The sequence below is a fragment of the Zonotrichia albicollis genome, chromosome 3 (assembly GCF_047830755.1).
Source record: "Zonotrichia albicollis isolate bZonAlb1 chromosome 3, bZonAlb1.hap1, whole genome shotgun sequence".
Classification (NCBI taxonomy): Eukaryota; Metazoa; Chordata; class Aves; order Passeriformes; family Passerellidae; genus Zonotrichia; species Zonotrichia albicollis.
In genome coordinates, this window is record NC_133821.1 from 105,837,973 (window position 1) to 105,862,155 (window position 24,183).

Sequence of the window (24,183 nt, forward strand, 5' to 3'; positions counted from 1 at the left end):
TAATAATTCCTCAACAAGCAAGTCCAAAAACTACACTACTGAGTGAGTCAGATTTTGTACTGTTGGCCCACCTAAGGCATTCCAGTTTCTCATGTTGTTGGAGAGGTTGGTAAGACCTAGAAAGTTTTCATATCTACATTAAGCACTGCAGATGAGCTCATACGAGAGGCATACCATGGACCATAGATTATTTTGTAGAAAACACTTGGTTTTGGAGCTTGAGTAGTTGACCAAAATGCCTTTTTCTTTTTTAAATTACAGTTTTGTATCATGCACCTAAACTATAGTAACCTTCCAGTTGAAAGAGTGCAATATTAGAATACACCCATGTTGTATTCTCTTGCATACTCCCTTCCCATGAGAAAGATGCATATGCTGAAATCTTTGCAAATCTTTTTTTCTGTGTTTAATATTGTCTTTTAAAACACCAGAGATTTTTACAGTACATTCAGCACATTTATTATTTTAAATTATATTAAATCAATCATAATTTTCTGAACTGATGCAACTTCTTTGTGAAGTTAACTCTAACATAGATTTATTGCTCATAAAATAATAACAAATATAAGGATTATATAATAATAAAAATAATACTTTTTAGATCATAAAATATTTACTGAATGATAATATAAAGTTTTTCTTCACTTTTCTCTACTTTTGGGATTTTTTCATAAACATTCATTTTTTTAGATAAGACTGTGGGTTTATGCCTCAATACTCGGGATTTAGTTGCAATTTAGGACAAAAACAAAATACCTGGGAAAACTAAGTAACAGGCAAAAAATTATGCAATTCTTTCTATTTTTTTCCAATAGATGAAGAAACCCAAGTTAATTCACAGAACCTGACAGAAGGAACACAGGCACTGATAACTCAAATATGAAAACAGATATATGCAAGACATTTGAGCATGAAGGTAATGTTATGATCTTTTTCCATCAGCACCTTTGGGCATAATGGAAAGACGCACCTCAGACCTGAAGTTCATTGCCTAAATCCAGGTTTTTTCCATAGATTTCTTTCAGTCAAAGGAGAGACATAGGCACCTTGAGTGGATGTCTCTGTGAGGAAAAGATAAATCACTCCTTGGCAGTGTCTGCCTACTAGTTCTTTACTAGATTTTGTTTACCAATATAATTTTGAATAGAAAAATATGAGAGAATATTTATCCAGTGCACCATGCAAAGATATTTTTTCAGTATTTTAAAACTGTCAGGCTTGACTAGATATTCAAAAAGCAATAAATTTTTGTGATCTTAAAGATAATTGTTGATGTATAGACTGCAGTGTTTATCTGCTGTCTTTGAGTTCTGTTATCTCTCTTGGAGAAGAAATCAAGGCTTGGGCAAATGAAGTCACATTGGCAGCAGGGATTTTGAGGACAGACTGTCCCTTGGACTCTTGCTGAAACATTTGTCTGTTCTCCAACTGTCATAGCAGCAACAGTTTGGAAAACTCTCCAGAGAGTTTTTGAACCCAAGACCACAATTTGCGTTCCTGGCTGAACTATATGCCACTATAAAACTCAGGATAATGCATCCAAAGACACAAGTAGTCTAGAACAACTCTGAATTTCCCTGGTTTTAAGGTCCTGGCTGGAAAAGAGCAAAGCTGGCAAAAATCCTGCCTAAAACGTTCTCCATTGCTTTTTTTTGTCTGGAATTCCATCTAAATATCCACTTAGGAAGCCCTTCTTTTGATTGCAATTTATTTTAGTATGCAACTAATCATGGATGTGAACACACCATCTCTGGATTTTCTTAACAATTGTCAGTTCAGGAAATTCCAGAGCTGCAAGACAAGGTCTGCAAAATGAAGACGCCTTTTGGCTTACCTTTCTTCTGCCTATGAATTTATCTTACCTCACGAACAAGTGCAATTGCCAATAAAAAGCTTTGCAATCTGTCTTTTGATTTATATGAAGTTCTGACAAAATTTCTCTTGGAAAGATGCCTGTCATTTGACGTCAGAGCTCTTAATGCATTTGCTTTTCATCTGGCGGTTGGGTTAAGCGAGCTGCCATCGGCTGAGGCCTCCACCTCCCCCCGTCGCATTTCCCAAGTGTTTGATTCCGATGATACGGGCTCCTTTCTCAAAGGAATGGCATTCACAGCAGCACGTGGGAAATGTATTGCAAGGGTACAAATATGTTCTTTCTAAAGCAGTTATTTTAATGGAATGGTGACTGGTTCTGTGAGCTTCTATGAAACCATCTTTTGAAATGTTCTGTTGGTTCAGTTTATCTTCCAAAATCCTTCCAGTATGAGCTTTTGTCATACTACACATTTGTATTCCTTTTAGAAGGGGTGTTCATGCTCTCAGTTGTAACAATGGTAGATATTTAACCAAATACTCACCAAGTAATGTAGAGGTGCTTACTGCTTTCCATTGATTCTTGGGGGAGCTAGATGCCTACATCTTGCTCTTAGAACTGCAAGGTCATTTCAATCCTTCCCTTGATTCTCAGGTTACAAGGACCATCACAGGTGGTCCAGCTTCCCTGTACCAAAAAGATTTAACAGAACATTATGCTCTTTAAATAGATGTTGTAAATATAGCAGATTTATTTTTGTTATATATGTAAAAGGCCAAAATCAAAGTAGGTCATGTGGTAGATGCTGGAGTATAACTTGACAACTTTTCTGAGGGCAGTAGGAGATCCTCAGCTGAAATCAGCTACACCTGCAAAACTAAATTATATCTGCTTGATTTGATGCTACCCTTGTGTTTGTAACTTTTAAAGCATATTGACATATTTTAAAGAAAAACTCAAAATAATTTCATCATGGCATTGCATTTCATTACTGTTCTATGTTGCATTGTAGAGGCTTGTGCACCTATTTTCTTCGTAAACCAGCTTTTCTTGTGTAAACTTCATCTCCCTTAAAGTAACAGGGAGGCAATGTGGCCCCAGTTACATTAGAAAAGGCAAATATTTAATATTAAATGAATGAGAAGTGACAAATCCAAATTATAGATCCTTTTTGGCTAAATCACAAGAGAGAAACGAAGAAAGTTCAGTGTTTATCACCTCCAGTCTCATTCTCTGGGGTAGTGTCAAACACGGCCACCTTATTCCTGATGTTTTCACTCTGGAAAGTGTCTATTGAAGGAAATGTCACTTATGGTCTGATTCACTTACTTGGCTGCCCAGACCAACAAGACTATGTATACTCTACAAAGGACAACTCTTTTTGCTATAGCAATGCTGTCAGCAGCACCACACAAAAAGAAATTTACCTTTCCTGTCTAACACGAGGTTAAAAAATGTAATTTGTGACCCACCCACCCACCCACACCCACACCCACATACACACCCACCCACCCACACACACACACACACATACACATACATACATATATTTGGGTTCAACATCTAAAGTGTGATTTATCTCAAAACAGGGCAAATGTAAGACTACCATATATAAGATAAAGGAATTAATACTTTGTTACCTTCAGGGTTGGTATGACATTGGTTGGAAAACAGTTTTCAGTCTTATAGAGTAAGATTTCAGAAAAGATGAAGATGTGTGAAAGGAGTGCTGAGAAGATTAAAAAAAACACCAGCTTTCTTTACAAATTCATGTATAGACCTATACCTAATAGGGTGGAGCAGCCACTGAAAATGAGCTCCCTCTGAATGACTGTAAGACTCATAAAATTTTTAAGACCTTCTAGAATAATTTTGTGAAGCACTTTTCCCTTCTTTCTCCAAAAACTTTGCTGTGGCCAGTTTATGAGTTGGAAAATCCTTTGTGTGAATTTGTTAATGGGCAAAATATTCCCTCATTTGCTTCTAGAAGCCTGTCATTCTGCCAATCATTCTTCTGACAAACTTTGATATGATAGAGCTGAGGAGCTGTTATCAGGTATCTATAGCTTTTAGAAAGGGAAATAACCCTTAAAAGACAAAAAAGCTCTAAAAGGGCAAGTAAATTTTAACTCCATAAGATGTCTCTCATTAGTGCCTTTTTTATTTAATGTTACTAATGGATACTGTGTTATCACTTTTTCTCAAACTTTTCTTGAGAGATGTGAATAACTTAGTTCTAATAATCTAAACCAGTAACAATGAGAGCAACTGAGAGCAGATTTCTTTCTTTGAATTAGTCACTGGAAAATTAGAGAGATGAAGACCTGCAGAGTTAACAATTTATTGGAAAGCTGCAGTTGAGCGCAGCCACTAGAAAGAAAATGTGGGCCTTAATGATATTCTGCTACTACTTCATGCATATAGGAAAAAACAGCACAGGTTGCTGCAAAAATGTCAGCTTTAATTTATAGTACTGTAAACATGAAGAATGTAAAACAGACATTTAGCAAATTATGAAGGACCCTTGCAGGTTACAAATATACCTTTTTTGGCTATGTTCGTTTTGCTACATGTGAATGAAAGTAACATGTTCTTGATGTGCTTGGTCTTCTGTGACTCTCTCATTGACTAGATAATTCGTGAGTTTGAGTCCCAGCTTACTATTTCTGTAAATTTATCATTTGTGTTTCTAGACAATCATGAGTTAATATTATTAATGTTGACTAAAATGGCTGCAGGGATTGATTCCTTTCCTTTGTGCCTGGCCACATTCAGCTGTGATTTAAGAGTTCATTGTTGTTGAAATAAACCACCAGACATCAAGATATGTCACCTTTTTTGAGGTTGCATGGTGAGTGAAGTCTGTTAAACCAACATAAAATCTTTAGGAGGGATAAAGCAATAAAACCTAAGTCACGTGTTTGTGTCACTGGTAGAAATCTGACGTGTCCTTTGAGTTCAGTGTAAGTATAGACTCTTCAGGTTTTTGAGTTTATTTTGATTATCATTTAATGACAAATGATGTCTTTAAATCCCAGGAATAAATTAGTTACTTAGGTAAAAAGTACATTAATTTAAGAATTTATATTTCCTTTCAAAACTCATCATGAAAGATTTTGAAGGCAATATGGAAAATCAGTACCTCCTTTGTTGCTGCCTGTTTCTCATAACTTCACAAATCCTCACAGACTCATAATTTTGAGTTTCTGGATGTGTTTCTGTATAATGGTGAATTGGCACATAGTCAGCCTAATTTCTCAATGTGCATATTTTAAAAGTCCAAATCTGGCACAGGAAAATATGTTTTAGGGTTTATGTGATTGCACTGTCCAAGCCACTCTCAAATGAGAGCTTCAGTGCTGAAACTGAGATCACTGATTTGTGCTTGAGCTGAGAAACAGAGAGGTCACTGGAGACAGGAAGGTCATTCCTTTACTTTAAAGACCAGAGAAGTTGAGATTTATCTCCCTCCCTAAAATTCATTTTTGATAAGCTTTTCTGAAGGACAACCCCTTCTTTGCCAAGCTTTCTGGGAGCTCTGAGGGTGAGTGAGGAACAGTCACCATAAGGAGAGGATGCAGGTCTGGAAATCCCATTAGGCCAGCCAGTAAGCTGGCTCCAACTGAACTGGGAGCCAGCTAACATGATGACCAAGAATAGGAGATCAACCACAGGCAGCACTTCCACTCTGCCAATGCTTTAAGTGGAAAATATCACCACTGATTTTTTGAAGGAAATAAGAATAAATCAAAAGAGAAAAGGCAGTCTAAATGCTTTTAAATGGCCAGAAATAGGAGCTGATTAATGATGAAATTTTAAATCTTATCTAATGATGATTGTCTCTGTTTTCATGTTCATGTAATTGCTGTGAACAAATTATACATACAGGAAAAAAATTGCAGTTGAAATGGAGAGATAACATCGAACTGGCCACACTTTCTGTGTAGCTTATAGGGTTCTCTGAAATGCCTTTGATGGGCAGACAATGTCTGTAAGCATGCTCCATAGTACTTAAGTATTGTTTCTTTTCTGAGAGGAAAAGAAGTACAGTAATGGAGGATTTTCTTTTTCTGGTCCTTCAAGCTTATAATTTGCATGGTTAAGAGTAAGGCAGAGCTGGCACTAATGTCAGTCAGGAGATTAAGGGAATGACATGTTCCTGTTCAGGCCAGGGACCCATTGTGATGCATTTCTCCAGGAATAATGTCAGCATGAGATGTAGAGGTACAGCAAATCAGAGTGCCTCTTCCCATGAGGCAGCACCTGTCCCTGCTGTCAGAAGAAGTGCCAAAGAGAGTGGTGCAGTTACTCTTTCCTAACTGGGCAGTTCATGGAAGTATTTAAAAACTGAGGCAGTGATGGTCTAATGAAAGGCAGCAGGTACTCCTGAATCCTCAGTGCCAGGTGACACAAGTGACATAGATGAAACACCAGTCATCAGCCACTTTGACATAACATTCTTCCAGATTTGCAGGAGTTTCTGGAGTGGATATTCTATCCCTTTCCACCTTCTCAGGAACCTAACAAATGCCTGACAGGGACAAACCAGTGACCCATGAAGGAACCACCCTGTTTCTGGCAGCAGGGGAGCACATAAAATTGGCTGTTCTTTATGGTGCATGTCCTGGAAGCCAGAGCATCCACTGTCACTGCATTAGCAGTTCCTGAACTTAAAAATATCTTCTCTGGCCAAAATGGAGATCTTGAGAACAAATTCTACTAAGCTATGTCTTATAAAGTTCCCCTCCTTCCAATGAGACAACTCTCAGGAAATAAACTGGAATAGGGAAAGAGGCAGACACCTTCAGCAGGAACCTTCAGGCACTGCTACCCCTGTAGGCTTCCCACTCACCATGCCAGCCCTTGTGCCCTTTTCTTAGTCCCAGCTTCCTTCACCTCTAACACCTTTCCACCATCTTGCAGCTAACAAAGCACTCTGGATGTTATTCCGCTGAAACTTGTTTAACAATGTAAAGCACAAAATCAGAGCAAATTAATTAAAGCATTGAAGTTGGGTGTTTGAAACTGATCTGCTTACATGTTCTGTTGATCAGCCATATCTTTATCTTATGATGGATTTTTGTATTTCATCTGTTTGGAGAATTACCTTTTCAGGGAAGAAGCTCTTATCTCCACTTGTCCAGTAGCTGTCTCAGTCCTTTTCCTGCATGGGCCCTAATAACTTACATACCAAACATGGAAAACAAATACAAAGAAAGAGGAAAAATGCCGTGGGCAAATTGAAGTAAAGCCCTGCTCAAAGACAAAAATATATACCATTATTCAAACTGGATATGGGAATGTCATCTGTTTTCTCAGAGGTGTGCAAACACATGTCTGTAATTCAAAGATGTATGAATAACACATGTTCTCTTTAGACCTGGCCAAGATCTAAAAATTTTGATGTTTGAACTTGATTTATGTATTACACATCTTTATCTCTTCATTATGGCAATTCTTCTTGTCAAACTGCAACAATTCAAATGTTCATCATATTTAGTATCATCTGCACTATATATTATACTGCCTAATAAGTTTCAAAAGCTACTCTTGGTATAACGTAAAGTAGCAAACATTTTAAAGAATGGGTTCAGACACTGATATATGGATGGAGTCAAATGTGCTCACTTCCCCCAACCACACTTCATGAGCAGAGAACACAGAGAACATGTGTTTTCTTCAGGGAATGTAACACAACTGTAATATTCATTTACTTTCATGATTTTTCTCAGGTTGTCTTGTGTTTCCATGAGTCAGTGCTGGATGAATGTATTATGAAGTCATTAGTATTTTTAAAAAATAAGAGAAAGCAGTTTTCTGACACCTGTACCATCTTTGGGATACTCATTGCCCATTTCTTTGGAAAATCTGAAGACAGCTCTGTCTTAGGAGAGTGTTCCTAAGTTACACAGCCACTATTACATTCCCTGTGACCAGACTGAAAAGCTTAGTCAAGACTGGATGGATCTTCAGCATAGACATGCAGCTGGCTGGGAAGCTTAACTTTATTTCTGCAAATGATTTTGTGTTTTGAAAAGTGTTGGGAAGGGGATGAAAAGTCAAACTCCCTGTTTCCACTACAGGAACACATCCATGTTTCTGAAATCCATTGTGCTCTCCAGACTCCCTCCCTCTCTGACAGCCTGCTGGGGAGCACCCTGGCTGCCTGCATCTGCCTGAGGATGTCATGGGACCAGGGTGCTTCCCAAGGACCTGCACTATAAGACTCTGTCTCATGAATGGCCAAGAAGCTGGGAATCCAGGTGTTCATAAATCCCCATTTTCCTGTGGGAAAATGATCTGTTGTAAAATTTCCTCTAGTGTACCTTCCTAGAAGAAAAAAATTTCTTTTTTTTTTCAAGCTGAGGTGAGAAAGTGACACAGCTGTTTTTTTCTGCCTAGAGTCCATCTTCAGTTATAAAGGAAAACAGCTGCAGCTCTATGTTACAGGGTCACAATCCCAAGATTACATGCAGAAATCCCTATTACCATTATTGAAAACATAATACAATTGATATGTGAGTATTTTAGAAAAGAAGTGATGAGTTCTATTCAGTATGATTACTGGACCCTCCATTTTCATTACTTGGATAGTTTGTGAATATTCTATTCCAGAATATTCCAAATACTTTCATAAGGAAAGAATCTTTCTGTTCAAACTTATAGTCATTAGTCCGCTTTCAAAACACTGCCTTCCTCCACAAGGAGTATTCAAAGTACTATTGGAGACAGAGAAGAGTAAAATTACTTGTGATGACTTTAATCATTATTTTCTCAGAATATTTTTTTCTAAAAGGCGAATGTCACATTAAGGTGTTAAAAAGACCTAAATTTAACCACAGAATCATTGTGATAAAATCCAGAAAGGAGTTCTGAGTAAATCCAGATTTGGTGCTGGATCCACCTAATTGGACCAGGTTGCCCAGTCACCTTCAATTGCCTTGCAATTTTCTTTAAGGATGGAGGTCCTATAACCTATATGGGTGATGTGTTTTAACTCTTGACTATATTGTAAAAAATTATTTACCAATAGCCAACAAAAATTTTCAATTTGTGGCCGTTGTCCCACATTATTTTGCTATGTACTTTCAAGAAGAGTCTGGCTTTATCTTCCCTATAAATCTCCTGGACAGATGAGTCCAGTGTTGAGATTTAACCTGATCTTCTCCAAAGAAGCACAAACCCAGCTGTTTCAATCGCTCGGTGTGTGTCACACAATCTACATGGCTGTCTTGCCCTGGACCCTCCAGTTTGTCAATGTCTTTTTTGCTCTGAGGAATCTAAACCCAGACACTTCTACAAGTAGCTCACAAGAGCTGACAAGAGGGAAAAAAGCAAATTATTTTTCCCACCTGCTAGCTACACTCTTGCTAACATAACTCAGTGTTAGTTAACCTTTGTTGTTGCAAATTTCAACTGCTGGTTAGTGCTCGACTTGCTGACCGCTGGGAACTCAGGATATCTACAACACTTCTTTTTTTACCCACACAGATCCCAGCCTGCACTGCTGCACCCCAAAGGGAGGACTTTGTATCAATTTCTTTTTAACTGCGCAAGGTTATTCTCTGTCCATTTATTTAGCCTGTCCAGATGTCTGTCTTCAGCTCCTACACGCTGGCTGCTCCCCATGATACAGCATTGCCCACAAAGTTTCAGAGGGTGTACTCCATCCTTACATGCATTGAACACTATCAGCCTCTGGGGAACAGCATTTGGAACTGGCTTCTGGTTAGACTTCGTATTGCAAAACCCTCTATGCCTGTGAGGTACTCACACACCCTACAGCAGGAAGTGTAGTGTTTGGGGTTATCTGTCCATAACTGCCATTCAACAGAAACTGATTTAAATGGTTGGGCTTTGGATGGTTTTGGTTCTTTTGGTTTTCTTTTTTTTTTCATTTCCTCACTGATTTCTGTTCCTGAAATCAGGAACCCTCCAGTTTAACCAACTCTGTTGACACATGCTTTTGAACACACCTCTTATCTGACCCTCTGCTTTCCTATTTTACTAGCTGAAACAGAAGCAAAACCTAGGCACCATGGAAAGTGGAGTTATCTGCTGCCACAAGATAGCAAGGGGCACATAGCAGGAAAGAAGAGAAGCAAAACCTTCTGGCTGTTTGCAAACTCACAGTCTCTTTAAGGCTTGCATTTGTCCTGCCAATTTAAGCATGAATGACAAACAGCAACAGAAAGCATCATATTATACTGTATTCTCAAATGCTAAATAGATATATGGATTTCATTAAGTTTTCATTAGTTCAGTGAAAAGTCCATCTGTGAACTTCAGTAAACAAAATATAGTAACATGGAATCCAAACAGAACATCTGGTAAACTCTAGAGAAAGTTCAAATAGAAACTAGTCTGTGACTGACTCTGGATAAAGAAATTCTAAAGCAAAAAAGCACTCTTCCAATTCATGACTCAATAAAAACCACACTGTTCATTGGGGCTCCACAAAATAGAAATTGTACAATACAAAGAGAATTTATTTATGTTTATTAGGAATAAGGAAGATAGGTTGCTTCATTTCATGAGAAACTCTGCATCCATTTGTATAAGAGTTCAATTCATTTGCAGTTTTCCAGCACCACTGACACTAATTTTACTGCGCTACGGACATACCTGAGCCAAAATGCCCATATGCTTTTAAAAAGCATTCTGAGGCCCTGCAAAGCATAAATTTGGATAAGAAACTACTCTCAATGATGCAGGAGCTACTGAGAACTGAAGTGACAAATGTAGCCCTTAAATAAGCTTTTTTTATCCACTTCTCTGTTCTATGAAGTGACTGAAGAACATGTAGCTGCCCCGGCCACTTGCCCCTACCAAACACTATTTCTGCAGGAATGAGATAACTTTTACTTAGCTACCTACTGACAGTCTGAAACAGAACCTGATAATGTTTATTAAGAAAACATTGGCCTTTATCAATTCTATCAATTGAACAGAATTTTAAAGTAACACACCCTCTTTAATAGTTGAAGGGAGACGACAATACCAATGCATTTGGATTGTAGATTTTTTGTTTTCCAGTATGAGGCTAGATTGACTGCTGGGAAGGCATCTCTTGCTGAAAAACAAAGGCCTTTATAAATACCAGGTTCATACAAGCTAGGAAAGCCAAAACACATCTTTAACTTCTTTTCCACTGATTACTCTGTGCATTAAAACTAATATGGGAGAGCTCCAGAATTGAAATTGTTGTATTAAGTCAGTTTCAGAACAATGTAACCACAACAATCCTGGCTCTGATGACATCCATAAATCTTCATACCAGGGAAAGAATGAGGTGCTAAATTAGCTATATTTATATTGTAATTTGTTCATGAAATCTTCAGTTGGCAACTGAAGGAAACAATTAATATATACTTATTTTTCTTAAAATTACCAGAACAGATATTATCATAAAGTCTGAATGTGTGATTTTGCTTCTATTTTTAGGTATATTGAAGGCCTAGAAAATGTCAAGAAAATGTATTTTTGTGGAAAAATCTCTGCTGTGGACATGAAAAAGTTGAATGAGATTTCCAGAACACTGGATCATCTTGTCAGCTGGTGTAAATTAGTGTGATTTGAGCATACTTCAAGAATGTATGCTAGCATCATCTGATAGCTCTGTGAAATAAAGGAAAACAACCCAAACCTATAAGAATGTTTTTAACTGTTTCTTTATCGATTAAAATTAAAATGTGTAAAAGTTATCTGAGATTTTCCTTTCTGTGTCTCAAGAAATCTTAATTGATGGGCCTGAAAGCCTTTCCGAGTTTCTTTATTTCCTAAACAAAGAAAGCTGTATTAATGTCAAAACCTTTTCAAAAGTTTGTTATATATTTTATAATTTAGTGAAAATACAAAAATTTGTTAGATAGTGGATAATTTGATACAGTAACTGCTCTTTAGCAAATTATAAACTTGTGTAGAGGTTGAGTGCTGGGACACTGAACTGTTCTTACGCCATCACTGTGTAAGAAAAAATCTGTTTCTTACAAACTTAAGGAAGATAGAAAGGTTTAGCATAGATACAGTTCCAATTCTCAATTACAATTGAATAGTTTTTTCCTCATCCTGTTACAGTTTATTTGTGAAAAAGACCCTAGTGCTGTTTTCTTTTGCTATTTTTTGTTTACTCTGCTTTGTTTTGTAAAATCTGCTTCTTGTAAATGAATGTTTTTTCTATATTAACTTTTTCCTTTAGGGCTGTTATCAGAAAGTGTAGAGTGACCAGCGTCCCAAATCAATCATAAAAAGCAAGAAGGAATATTCCCTGCCCCACATGAATTGTTTCAGAGTCAGTAACAAAAGAAACTGTGAGAAAGTGTCTTCTAGTGATTATTATTAACCAGGAAAGGTGCATTACATAACATGAGACCACATGAAAGGCAAAGAACCAATGGTGTGAAACACTCCATGTGCCACAAGTGCTTAAAAACCTCAGGGAACTTCAGGGTCTGGAGAATGATTTCCTCTTCATTGTCTGACTCCGCACAATGACAGCAGCTTTCCCTCCTGCCCCCTGAAGGGTTGTCTGAGGCCAGCTTAAACATAAAGAAAACATTATCTGTGTAGCTATATGGGGCTCCTGCTGCTGACTGGTTCTGCTACCCAGACTGCCAGTCTGTGGTTACAAGTCACTGGTGGTATAAGAAAGGTCTACACCATCATGAATGGCACTGAGGGCAAACTGACTGCTGTTCCAGAAAAAAGCTCAGGGTTCATCATCAGGATCAAAAGATGGCAGAGGTGGCTGTGGGATCTGAACAGAGACATTTAGGAGAGAGGAACCCCATTCAAAGGGCCACTGGTGGGGAAAGGCTATAAGCAAAACAAACCTTTAATCTGAATTCATATAGCTTGTCTCATGTTTCTATTCAGCTGCTAGCCATTCATTCATGTCTTGTTTTCAGACTCTTAAAGTTCTATGTTCCCAAAACTCCTTCCAAAATTGTTTCAAAGCCTTCATCAATGAGGAATACACAACCCTGGTAATTTTCCATGTTTTCCCTGTTATTGGGAAGATGTAGCTATGAGATCAACTGCCCAAAATAGAAACAATGTATTGTGATTTATGCCCCATCTGTGTTATCTCAACTTTATTTTCTGTCTAAATCCTTTTATTCTTTTCCCTAAAGGATCATGTGTCAGACCAAACCTTCAAAACAGAGTATTGCTTTGTCTTGCTATGTCACTGCTCCTCATATTTTTGAAGTGACATCACAGATCATTAATCTAGCCAAGTAATATTCTTGGTTTTTCATTGTTTTATATTTTTTATTTATTTAATTTTACATTATTTTTATTTATTACACTGTCCTGCATGTCTTCCTTGAGTCTAAACTAGAAAGACATGGATTTTCTGACTAGAGGGCTTGGTGGATAAGGAATGGGCTGGGTGGTCACACTCTGAGACTTGTGATTAATGGCTCAGTGTCCAAAGAGAATGGAGTGAAGAGTGCCATCCATCAGGGTCTGGTATGTGAAACGGCACTGTTTAGCATCTTTGCTAGTGACATGAACAGTAGGATTGAGAGCACTCTCAGCAAGTTTGTCCACAGAATCACAGAATGATTGGAGTTGGAAAGAACATCTGCAGTTCACCTAGCCCAGCCCCCTGTAAAACAGGTTCACCAAGACCATCTTGCGCAGGACTTCATCCAGGGAGGTTTTAACTGTCTCTTGGGAAAGAGATTCCACAGCTCTCTGCAAAGCTTGTTGCAGTGGTCTGTCACCCTCAAATGACAGCACCAAGCTGTGTGGTGCAGCCTGGAATAAAGGGGTTGCCATACAAAGACAGGCCGGAGAGGTGGCCTGCGTGAACCTCATGAGGTCCAAGTGCAAAGTCCTGCACATGGGTTGGGGAAATCCCAAGCACAAATTGAGGCGGGAAAATGACTGTATTGAGAGTAGTCCTGAAGAAAAGGAGTTTGGGCTGTTGGTGGAGAAGCTCAATATGACCCAGCAACAGGTCCTTGCAGCCCAAACATATCCTGGCTAGATCAAAATCAGTGTGGCTACCAGGTCAAGGGAGCTGATTCTGCCTCTCTACTCTGCTTTCATGAGACCCACTTGGAATATGTCCAAGAAAGACATGGACCTGTTGAAGCAGATCCAGAGAAGGGTCATGAAGATGGTCAGAGGGAGATAGCACCTCTCCCGTGAAGACTGAGGGAATTGGGGTTTTTCAGCCTGGAGCAGAGAGGGCTCCAAGGAGGCCTTGCAGAAGCCTTTCAGTACCTAAAGGGGGCCTACAAGCAAAACAAGAGGGACTTTTACAAGGGCATGTAGTGATAAGGCAAGGGGCAATGGCTTTAAACTGAAAGAGGGTAGATTATATATTAGATGTTAAAAAGAAATTCTTACCTGAGAGGGTGGTGAAGCACAGGAACAAGTTGTCCAGAGAAGTTGTGGATCCCCATTCCTGGAAGTGTCCAAGGCCAGGCTGGATGGGGCTTTGAGCAACCTGATCTAGTGGAAGGTGTCCCTGCCCACAGCAGAGAAGTTGGAACTGGATGACTTTTAAGGTCCTTTTGTCCCCAAACCAGCCTGTGACACTATTTGAAGAATACTTCAACCCCAAATAATTAATTTGCAAATAAAACTAAAATCAGCTCAGCTGATTTATCCTTAGCCCGAAATAAAGCTATTTTCTTTTGTCTTTTTACTTTTTTTTCTTTCCTTTTATTTTTTTTCCTTTTTTATTTTTTTGGTGGGGGGGAAAGAGTGTTTTCACATGGGAACTTGTGTGGAACATGTAACTTCTGTTGGAATACCTTCTTGGTAAAAGGTTTGCTGCTCATTTCCTTCTGACTAGATGAGGTTTCAGCATGTTTCTTCTACATGGGGATGCTATCAAGGCCTGATTCTGATTTCATTCATATAGCACCATTTTATACCATCATAGCCAAATAACTGTAGAGAGTAACTTGAAGAGATTCCTGATTTAGTCTGGTATGAGATAAGTATTGGGACTTTAATGTTGTTTGAATAAATGCTTTCTCTGTTTAATAGCCAAGACGAAAAAAGTTTGGATCAAACTACGAATATTTTTTGCTTCTCATCCTTGCTGAAATGAAAATGTAGTAAAAATAGTTTAATACAATGCAACATATTGGCCTGAGATGAAAGGGTTCATATATTCTAAGTAAAACAAAAAAGGGAGGATTCACAAAATAAAAATTCCTTAAGCTGCTGCTGTTCTCTTCCTCTCCCTTCTAGTCACTAGTTCAAGGTTAGACTGTTCACTCATACTTGGAGAAATAGGTCCAGATACTGCATTTTTGAACTCATTTCAAGACAATACTTTAACAACCAAGCTATATGCCATTCTAAGAGAAAAAGTGATCTCCTTTTCTGTGATGTTTTTACACCCACTTTAAATAGCAATCATCGCAGCACGCAAGCCAAATTCATCTGATCAAATTCAGATGTTTACATCTAGATATCCCCAGCTTCCTTTAAATAACAGCAAGAAATAAATACTTTGAGGTTTTATTACCTTAAGAGTTAAAATAAGCATGACATTTTTCTTTGACCTTCAAGCTGTAAATGTGCATTCCTGCCTTTTGCACCAAGCTCTCTTACTGCATGCCAGATAACTTTTAATGTCACAGAGGACACTTCTGCCTACACTGTCCTCTACAATGCCAGCTCTCATGATGTGCACAGATCATACAGACTCTCTGTTACTGTGTAAAACCAATGGATGATGAGCTGGGCAGGTATGGATATTTTTTCTAGTGTCCAAGACATCAAGTTTGTATATTCCTCACACTTTTGTCTGAGGAATGCTTTGCTGCTTTTCAGTTCGACTTAAGCCAGGGCAAATAAAATGCAATTGCAGCCAGTAATTCATAACATTTAACACAGAAAACTGCAGGTGTATTTGAGAGACAAAAGCAAGAAAATGAAACACAAATATAATTTATTCTACTTACTTGTATGATCTAAGCATCTAAATAGAACTTATTTCTGAGTCTCAGCTAGGACCAGATAAAAAACTGATGAAGCAAGCCTTCTTTTGAAATGCCGAAATGTAAAGTCAGACATGTCAAAGATATATTTGAAATCTATCGGCTGAAGGAGAAAAGCAAATCTGTATACAGTAGTACCCAATCTAACATTTTGCTCTCCCACACATTTATGTGGATGTAGACATTCAAAACAAATTTATTTACAACAAATCAGTAAATTCAGACCAAATTTGGAATTTTTGCAACAATGAAATCATATTTAGATTTAAAGACATCTAGCACTTAAAAATAGCTTTAACTTTAAGCACAGTTAGTCTAAGATGCATTGAGAAGCCTTCAAAAATTATGCACCAAACTGCTGTCCTCTCTTTGCATTGCATCACCCTTAAATCCCTTAAATCAGCAGCCTGGATCTATAGGATTTATAGGATTTACAGGATTTACAGGTAGACTAGGTAGCTCTACATTATATGATGATCACACCCCTGATCTCAGTAAGAATATAAATGTCCCCCTGCTTCAGTTACCTGGCAACAGGGGAAGGTCTGCTGTGTAACATAGTGCTGATTTCTTATGCTGTGCACACATTTCAAAGACATTATCTAATTCTATAAAGTGTTGTATCTCTTTCCCCCATCCCAACTTGTGTAAATCAGCACTTGAATAAGAATTTGGGATCACTCAAATGAAAGTTCAGGGAGTGAATGAAGTCTCCCTTTCTTTTTCTCTAAGTACATTGCAATCTCAATAGAGAAAAAAGTACACTGCTGATGCCAGGAAAGAGGAGGAGGGCAAGAATTCTGCTGCAGAGGATTTGTGAGGTGTGGAGTTATTTTAATATTGCTGGATGAAAAATCTGTTACTAAAATAAGAGTTGGAAATTAATCCACTTCCACCAGAGTGAAGGAATGTTGGCTTCAATAGTTTTAAATGCTCCAATAAAAATGCTACTTTTTCATAATTCTGCCTATGTTCACTTTCAACTTGGTCTTCATAAATTGCTGACACTTGATGAAAGCTTTGGCCTACGCATTTCATTTTCATTAGTTTTATCTATATTTCAATTTTTTGTGTCTGATATGGAGAAAAATACACTACAACCTGAACAAAAACAAGTTACACACATGGAGCATATGTGGTATATATCATAGAATGACACAGTTCTTGGACATAGCAAGAGTGTAAACATACCAAGATAGACATTAAATGTTAAGGCATAAGCCTAATCTGAAATGTCAAATTAATGTGCAACTATTTCAGAACTTTTGGTTAAGAGCTGTATATTTCATGACTTAATTTCACATTCATCTGAAAAAGCAAATAAGATAGTGTTTCCAGGAAGAATTAATTAATTTTATTTATTTTTTTATAAAAATCTTGTCTGAATTAATATTAAAGAAAGAAGGATTTACTCAATTTATAGAACACATTTCTCTCTTCTTTCTTTTTCTAATATCTCAATAGAAGGAGCAGGCATACTCCAGTGAAACATTTTTTAATCAGATTTTTTTCTCAATTCTATTGTAATTTCTTTTCCAGAGAACCATAAAACCACCTAGATTAGAAGAGATCTATGAACGTCATCTTGTCTAACAACATAGTCAGGGCAGGCTCAGCCAGATCAGGCTTCTCAGTGCCCTGTCCATTTAGGTTTTGAATATCTTCAAGGAATAAAATTGTCTCTGGGAAGCCTGGTCCAGAGTCTCATGGAGATTTTTCCCCCCTTATATTCAGTGCAAAATTTCCATCTTCAGAGGTTTTCCTCTCATTCTGTCTGAGCACCCATAAGAAGAGTGAGTCTGGGTTCATCCTCTTTGCACCATCTTTCTACACAGTTGTAGACATCAATAAGATTTCCTCCAAAGTCTCCACTGTGAAATGAACAAAATCAGCTTACTCAAACTCTCCTTTCCTTTCATGTACTTTAATACTATTACTATTTTAGCATCTCTGTTCTAAAGACACTCCAGTATGTCAATTTTTTTTTCCAAAATCATAAATAAGAAGCAGTGTAATGACTAGGGACTTCAAATGTGAGGAGCAGGCTAAGATCCTGGTTGTGTATATTTTGGAGCAGGGATCTGAAGTTCTATTTCTTTTCCAAATTTATGTTTAATTATTGAATTACAGCTCTTTGCCACCTTTACCACATCTTAGAAACAGCTCTATTTTATATAAATAATAAACTGTTCATTCTGAGGTAAAGAAAGCAAGAGCCTTCAACTCCAAAGGAGTGGACACAAGTTCATATCTGTAGGCAAGTAAAGCAGGGCAAGATGCTAAAACTAAATCAGGCAACTTGTGAAAACAACCTTTGAGACCGCTATTGTTTATAAAGGTGTGCTTCTGTGATAAAAAACAGAAAGATGTCCTGGCTGAATTACAGAATGAAAAAATTACTCTGAAATATTGCCCTATTTAACAAAAACAGCAATATTTTCAGTTTCTGAAAGCTAATAATTGATAATACAACATGCTTGTAAATTGAAATATGTTCTCCTTTTAACTTCTTTTAATGAATGAGTTTGTGCTGGATTAAAACATATGGTAATTCCTGAGAGCAATTGTCAGACTTTTAAAGCAATTGAGCCTGATGTGTAATAACCTAGTAAATTTCTTCTTAACAAACAGATATATATGTATGAATTCCAAGAGTAAAACTCTACTTGCTTCACTTATGCTTCCATTTTTCTTGGAAAGGATTAGTTTCACCAACATGCTAACCAAGTCCAGGTTTTACAAAACCTTGAGGACCACAGGCCTATCCTAATGAACAATTCCACTGACATCATCTGAGTCTTGTCTAAGTAAAAGATGGAGAATTTGAGGAAATGTGCAATTCTCAAGATTTTAGGACATGGTTTTCATATTGGACAGCAACAACCCCATAAATCACAAAGATTAAAAGATTAAATGCTGCCAGTATTTAATTTAACATAAGGCAATGCAAAGAAGGAACTGAGCTAACTATTCACTAAAATATTTTAACATATTGTTACTAGTTAAATTAACTCCCTACTCAGGGTGTGACTCACGCATATGCTTTTAATTTAATTTGAATAACACCAGCTTCATTTCTGAATATTCTATGGCTTCATTTTCCAAAGAGCATGCTTGAAAAATAATATGAAAACAACTAGAGAAAACCATGCTTAAATAGGTAGCTAAGATTTTGAGTTGCTCATAAGAGGACTAAAGACACAATTCTGCTTTTTCTACTTTTCCAGCTCTCAGTTTTGCTCTCTATATTTAGCAATTCCAGAGAAAAAAATATTTTCTATAATCTTTCTCTAGAGATGGTTTTACATTTACCACATGAAACAATGCTAGAGACAGAAAAGCATGTATACGTTGAATTATCATAGAATCGTGGAATCATTAAGGTTGGAAAAGACCTCCAAAATCTTTGACTCCAACTTTTCATTGAACACCATCACATCAGTAAAACTGCAGTACCAAGTGCCTCATGAAACATCCTGTTATTCCTTGAACACTTCCAAGGATGGTCACTCCACCACTTCCTGGGCAGTTCCTTCCAATTCTTAACCACCCTTTCAGTGAAGAAATTTATCCTGATGTCCAACCTGAACATTCTCTGGTGCAACTTGAGGCCATTTCACCTTGTCTTGTCACTGGCTGCCTGGGAGAAGAGAGTGACTCCCACCTTGCTACAGCCTCCTTTCAGACAAGTTGTAGAGAGCAAAAGGTGTCTCTTGAGCCTCCTTTTCTCCAGCATAAACAAGCCCAGCTCCCTCAGCTGCTCCTCATACGACTTTTGCTCCAGACCCCCCCCCAGCTCCATTGCCCATCTCAATGTCTTTCTTGCAGTGAGAGGCCCAAAACTGGATGCAGGATTTCAGGTGCAGCCCCATCAGTGCTGAGTACAGAGGGACAATCTCTGTCCTGCTCCTGCTGGCCACACTGTTGCTGATACAGGCCAGGATGCCATTGGCTTGCTGGGCCACCCAGGCACACACTGGCTCATGCTCAGCTGCTGTCAACCAGCACCCCCAGGCTGTTTTCCACTGGGCAGCTTTCCAGGCACTCTTCTCCCAGACTGTAGCACAGCCTGGGGTTGTTGTGAGCCAAGGGCAGGATCCAGCTCTTGGCCTTTTTGAACCTCACACTATTGGCCTTGGCCATCGATGCAGCCTGTCTAGATCCTCCTGCAGAGCTTTCCAATCCTCCAGCAGATCAACACTCCCACTTATCTTAATGTTGTCTCCAAACTTACTGAGCATGCCCTTGATCCTCTTATCCAGATCATGGATAAAGTTATTAAGCAAGACTGGCCCAATACTGAGTATCACTATGCCCAAGACAACAACCTCCAAACACTGCATGTCCTACCAGCCCTTCTCTCTAAACAGCAAATCTAGCAGGGCACTGCTCCTGGCAGGCTGACTTACCAGTTATGTCAGGAATTTTTCTTCCACGCACTCTAGCAAAGTCCTAGACTCCATCTTCACTGTGTTGAGTTTCCAGCTGACATCTGACCAGTTGATGTCTCCTCCAAGGGCAAGGGATATCGATTGTGAGTTGTCAGCCAGACACTTATAAAATACAGTAATAGAATGGTTGTAACAATTTCCTGCAGGTCCATAACATGGATTTGAAGTGTACTCTACACTCAGGCCAGATCTTCTCTGCCATCACCTGAACCATCATCACTACTTAGTGGCTGGTCTGAGAGGAGAGAAACAACTTTATGGTTCCTGAAGCATATGCCACTGAAGGCGAGAGGCCTCCAGATCATTTCACTAGGCTAGACAAACCTCTAGGCTCAGATGAAGTCTGATTAATGTGATATTACCACAAATACCTCTATTTTCTTAATTTAGCAGAATTTGCTTACAGAAACTGCTTTATATTCTTACCAGTACTCACTCCTGTTGACACCCACTTGTGCAACATGTCTTGAGACTGATGAGACATTTTCCAACATCACACAACAGAGCTCAGATATAAACACTTTTCTACTGTTGTGTCTGCAAGGTTTCTGTACGGAGCAGAGCACAGAGCACAGTCCTGTACAGAGCACAGAGCACACATAAAATTTTTCACATATTTTACCCTTCCAGCACAATTAGGAAAATAAAGAAAATAATTAGTTTCCAAATTTTTTGTAGATTGAACTTTTGTGCCACTTCAGAAACACCTATTGTACTTTTAAAGGTATTGAGAAGTAAAAAATTATGTATTTTCTCATAGATACCCTTGCAGATGAGTCACATAGTTTGCTGTCAGCATACTCATTAAAATGAAATTTAATCTCTTTTTCATTGAACAATTTGCCAAAAACATAAACATTAAAGTGATGTTTTTATGCATGTTCTGGCAGTTCTAATTATACATTGGTTACGTTTTTCTTAAAAAATTTATGTTGTCTTTCAAAAATGTAGACGTTTTTACTGACTTCTAATATTAGAGTATAATGTAGAAAGAGTAATACACACGTATCCACTGAGATGAGCCTTATAATTTTATATATTTAGTACCACATTCATCATTTAAAAGATTGAAAGTCTGCCCTGGCATGCTACATTTCCTGTTGGAAGAAAAGGATAATGGAAAAGTGTGGTCAATACTCTGCCATAGGAACCTCTCTAGTCAAAAGTAATTTGCCATTTGCCTATACAGAATAGACCAATTTTTAAGGAAATGTTGCCATTTTCTGTTCTAGGCACTGCAGGATGATTGCAAGGAATCACAGCTCAAAAGGTAAAGGAAAATGTATATGATTTTCATTTTCTGTGGAGTTGAAAGAATGATTAGCCATCATCTACTAGAAATGTCAGAAAGTTGGAGAAAACAACATTATCTTTGTTTAAAGAAATCAGTATAAAAAGGAAACACTGTATTTCCTTGAACAACAAACATTGCAATTACAACAGTAAGTAAAACATATCAAATGAGGTAGCCTGTATTTGCCAGCACTGCATGAATCACATTGTAAGGGGGAAGGGTGAGAAAAGAGTGCAGGCAATGATTGGTATCAGATGCCAGTCAGATGTGCTCTTTTTTCTGCATTTGGGTTGATGTTTGATGTCTGATCCTGCTTCTAGACTATTCTTTCTTGCTGAACACAATTTTCCCATCACAGATGTCACACCAAATTTTTCAGGGCAGTAGCATAGGCGATCAGTCCCTAATCCATTTCTGAGAGAAAAGTGCATATTAGATTAAATAATATGAAGAGTAGAGTGCTTTCTTTCAGGTGTGTTAAACTAGCTTCATTCTAAACCTGAGAAAATGATGTTGTATCCAATCCATTTGTGTTATAGTCAGATTCACCATCTTCACCTCTTGAGAGCAAGAAGAGGATAAGGGGAGTTTTACTCATTATTTAATTGCTACTAAAGAAGCAATAGCTCTGGGTAGCTAATTCCTTGTCTGAAGGATGTCAGTGCACTAATTATTATTCTTGTCATTAGTGATTTTTTTTTTTCTTTTGTTCATATAGATAGGAAAATATAATACCCATGCCTGAAGAGCTTTTCTGTGGAAAAAAAAAAGTCTACCTAACAGTATGGTGATGTTCTTACAATTTAAATTCTTTCTACTTGAAAACAGTGAAAAAAATCTTAATGCCAGCCACTTCCCCTTAGACTAAACAAAATTCTCACAACACTTAATGATACTGGCACTTCAAAGTGTGTAGTGAAGACCATGATGATCCCAAACTGATTAATCATATTTTTTTCAGGTTGTGACAACAACATAGTTTGATATTGATTTCTTTTTTAAAAGAAATATTATATAAAAGTTAGTCTCATAAGAACTTCTCAATCCTTCCTCTTCAACAAAGAGTCCTGTGGAAGATGAAATGCATGCCTGTGGTTGGTATTGGTATTCCAAACTTAGCTGGGTTGCCAAGCGTTTCAGCTGGCAATATTTGTTCCTCATAAGCCACAGACCAGTTTCACTCCATTCTTCTGTTTAAATTATTTTAATACTTTCCAGAATGTAAAAAGATGGGTTTAATATAGGGTTGTTTCCACAGACAGCCTCACTAAGCCCCAGGTTGCATTAAATGTATGCAGGTGACATTACAGATTCAAACTATTTCTTGTTTATGTAATATCAAAGGCATCTCCTTTGTAAATAATGTAAAACCACATGTACGCATTGGTATCTATATTGAACATAACACAGTTACACTTATTTTCTCATAACTATTTAATGGTTTAAAAAATATGTATTTGTGATGACTTATGGTAAATATGCATATCCCACATGTGCACTGCTCACACATCAAACTTCTAAAGAATATTATTGCAAAACCAAGCATAGAAGTTATAAAAAGCAGAATTATGCTTGCTTATGAATGCAGCTTTTGATACTATGATCACATGCTAATTTTTCATCATGACCCTTTTCCCATTTAGAAGACTGGAGGATGGATAATGTTCCATTATTGATTATCCAACCTCCAGTCCAATGTATGATGCTATATTTGATTTACTGGCACATCTACCAATGTCCTTGAACACTAAATGTGCTCACACCTGGAAACAGACCTTATAGAAGTTAAAGGGCACATAAGTTTAGGGCACATGAGTTATTACACTATCCTGGCTAACACCAGTCACCAGAGTAGCCCTTTCTCTAGCTAAGCTAACATGCTGCCCTTCATTTCCTTAGAGTGGGGATTGTTTTGAGCTTTAGTGAACTCAAAGAGCCTCTACATGGCTTTGCCATCAAATGCCACATGTAAATTAAGTATAAATAAATTTGATTTGAAACTTCAAGTGCCTAAGAAAAATAAAATTCCAAAGCCACTATGAAGAACATGTGTTGGATTACTCTTAGCATAAAACTTCAATAAAAGAGTTTGAACTTCAATTATTGTTATGACTGCTTGTTGGCAACTGAAACATCTCTTTCTATCGACTCAAAGATGCGTGCTCCACATCTGGTTGCTGGTGCCTATTGAGATGGAGAATGAAACAACGAGTAAGCCTGATTGATTCAGAAGCATAGAAAAATATGAAATTTACTGAAGAAAATATTAATATTTCTCCAGTTATTAAAAATACATCTTTACTGAAGATGGAGTTAAGGTGCATCTGTACTTAGGTACAGAGAGGGACAGACGAAGCTCTACCAATCTGGACTGGTGCTTCCAAGCCAACTTTGGTCCAGAAGCTGTTCAGACACACTGACCTGTGACTGGTGACTGTACTCATACATGCTTCCCCTCAAGAGGGAGAGCTTGGTCAACAAAGACAGTCCTGTGTTATGGTGTATGAATGGCTTCCAGTCCACTATCAGCTCTACTCTCCTCTAGGATCCTGGTGGTGATTGTATGCATCAGATGAAGGTTCTTAGTCTCCATTCCCATGTGAAAAAACTCACAACTTGTACTAGGATTGAGTTTCTTTATCCATTTAATGGCAA

The 24,183-nt window shown here is 37.8% G+C and overlaps 1 long non-coding RNA gene across 1 annotated transcript; it reads right to left on the reverse strand.

Moving 5' to 3' along the window:
- Window positions 1-645: 645 nt before the first annotated feature.
- LOC141728712 (uncharacterized) lies at window positions 646-16,263 on the reverse strand. Its single transcript, XR_012579861.1, has 4 exons — window positions 15,748-16,263; window positions 14,174-14,294; window positions 6,921-6,995; window positions 646-2,500 (listed from the first exon to the last, which is right to left on the reverse strand). It is a non-coding gene; the product is annotated as an uncharacterized LOC141728712 (long non-coding RNA).
- Between the last annotated feature and the right edge of the window lie 7,920 nt (window positions 16,264-24,183).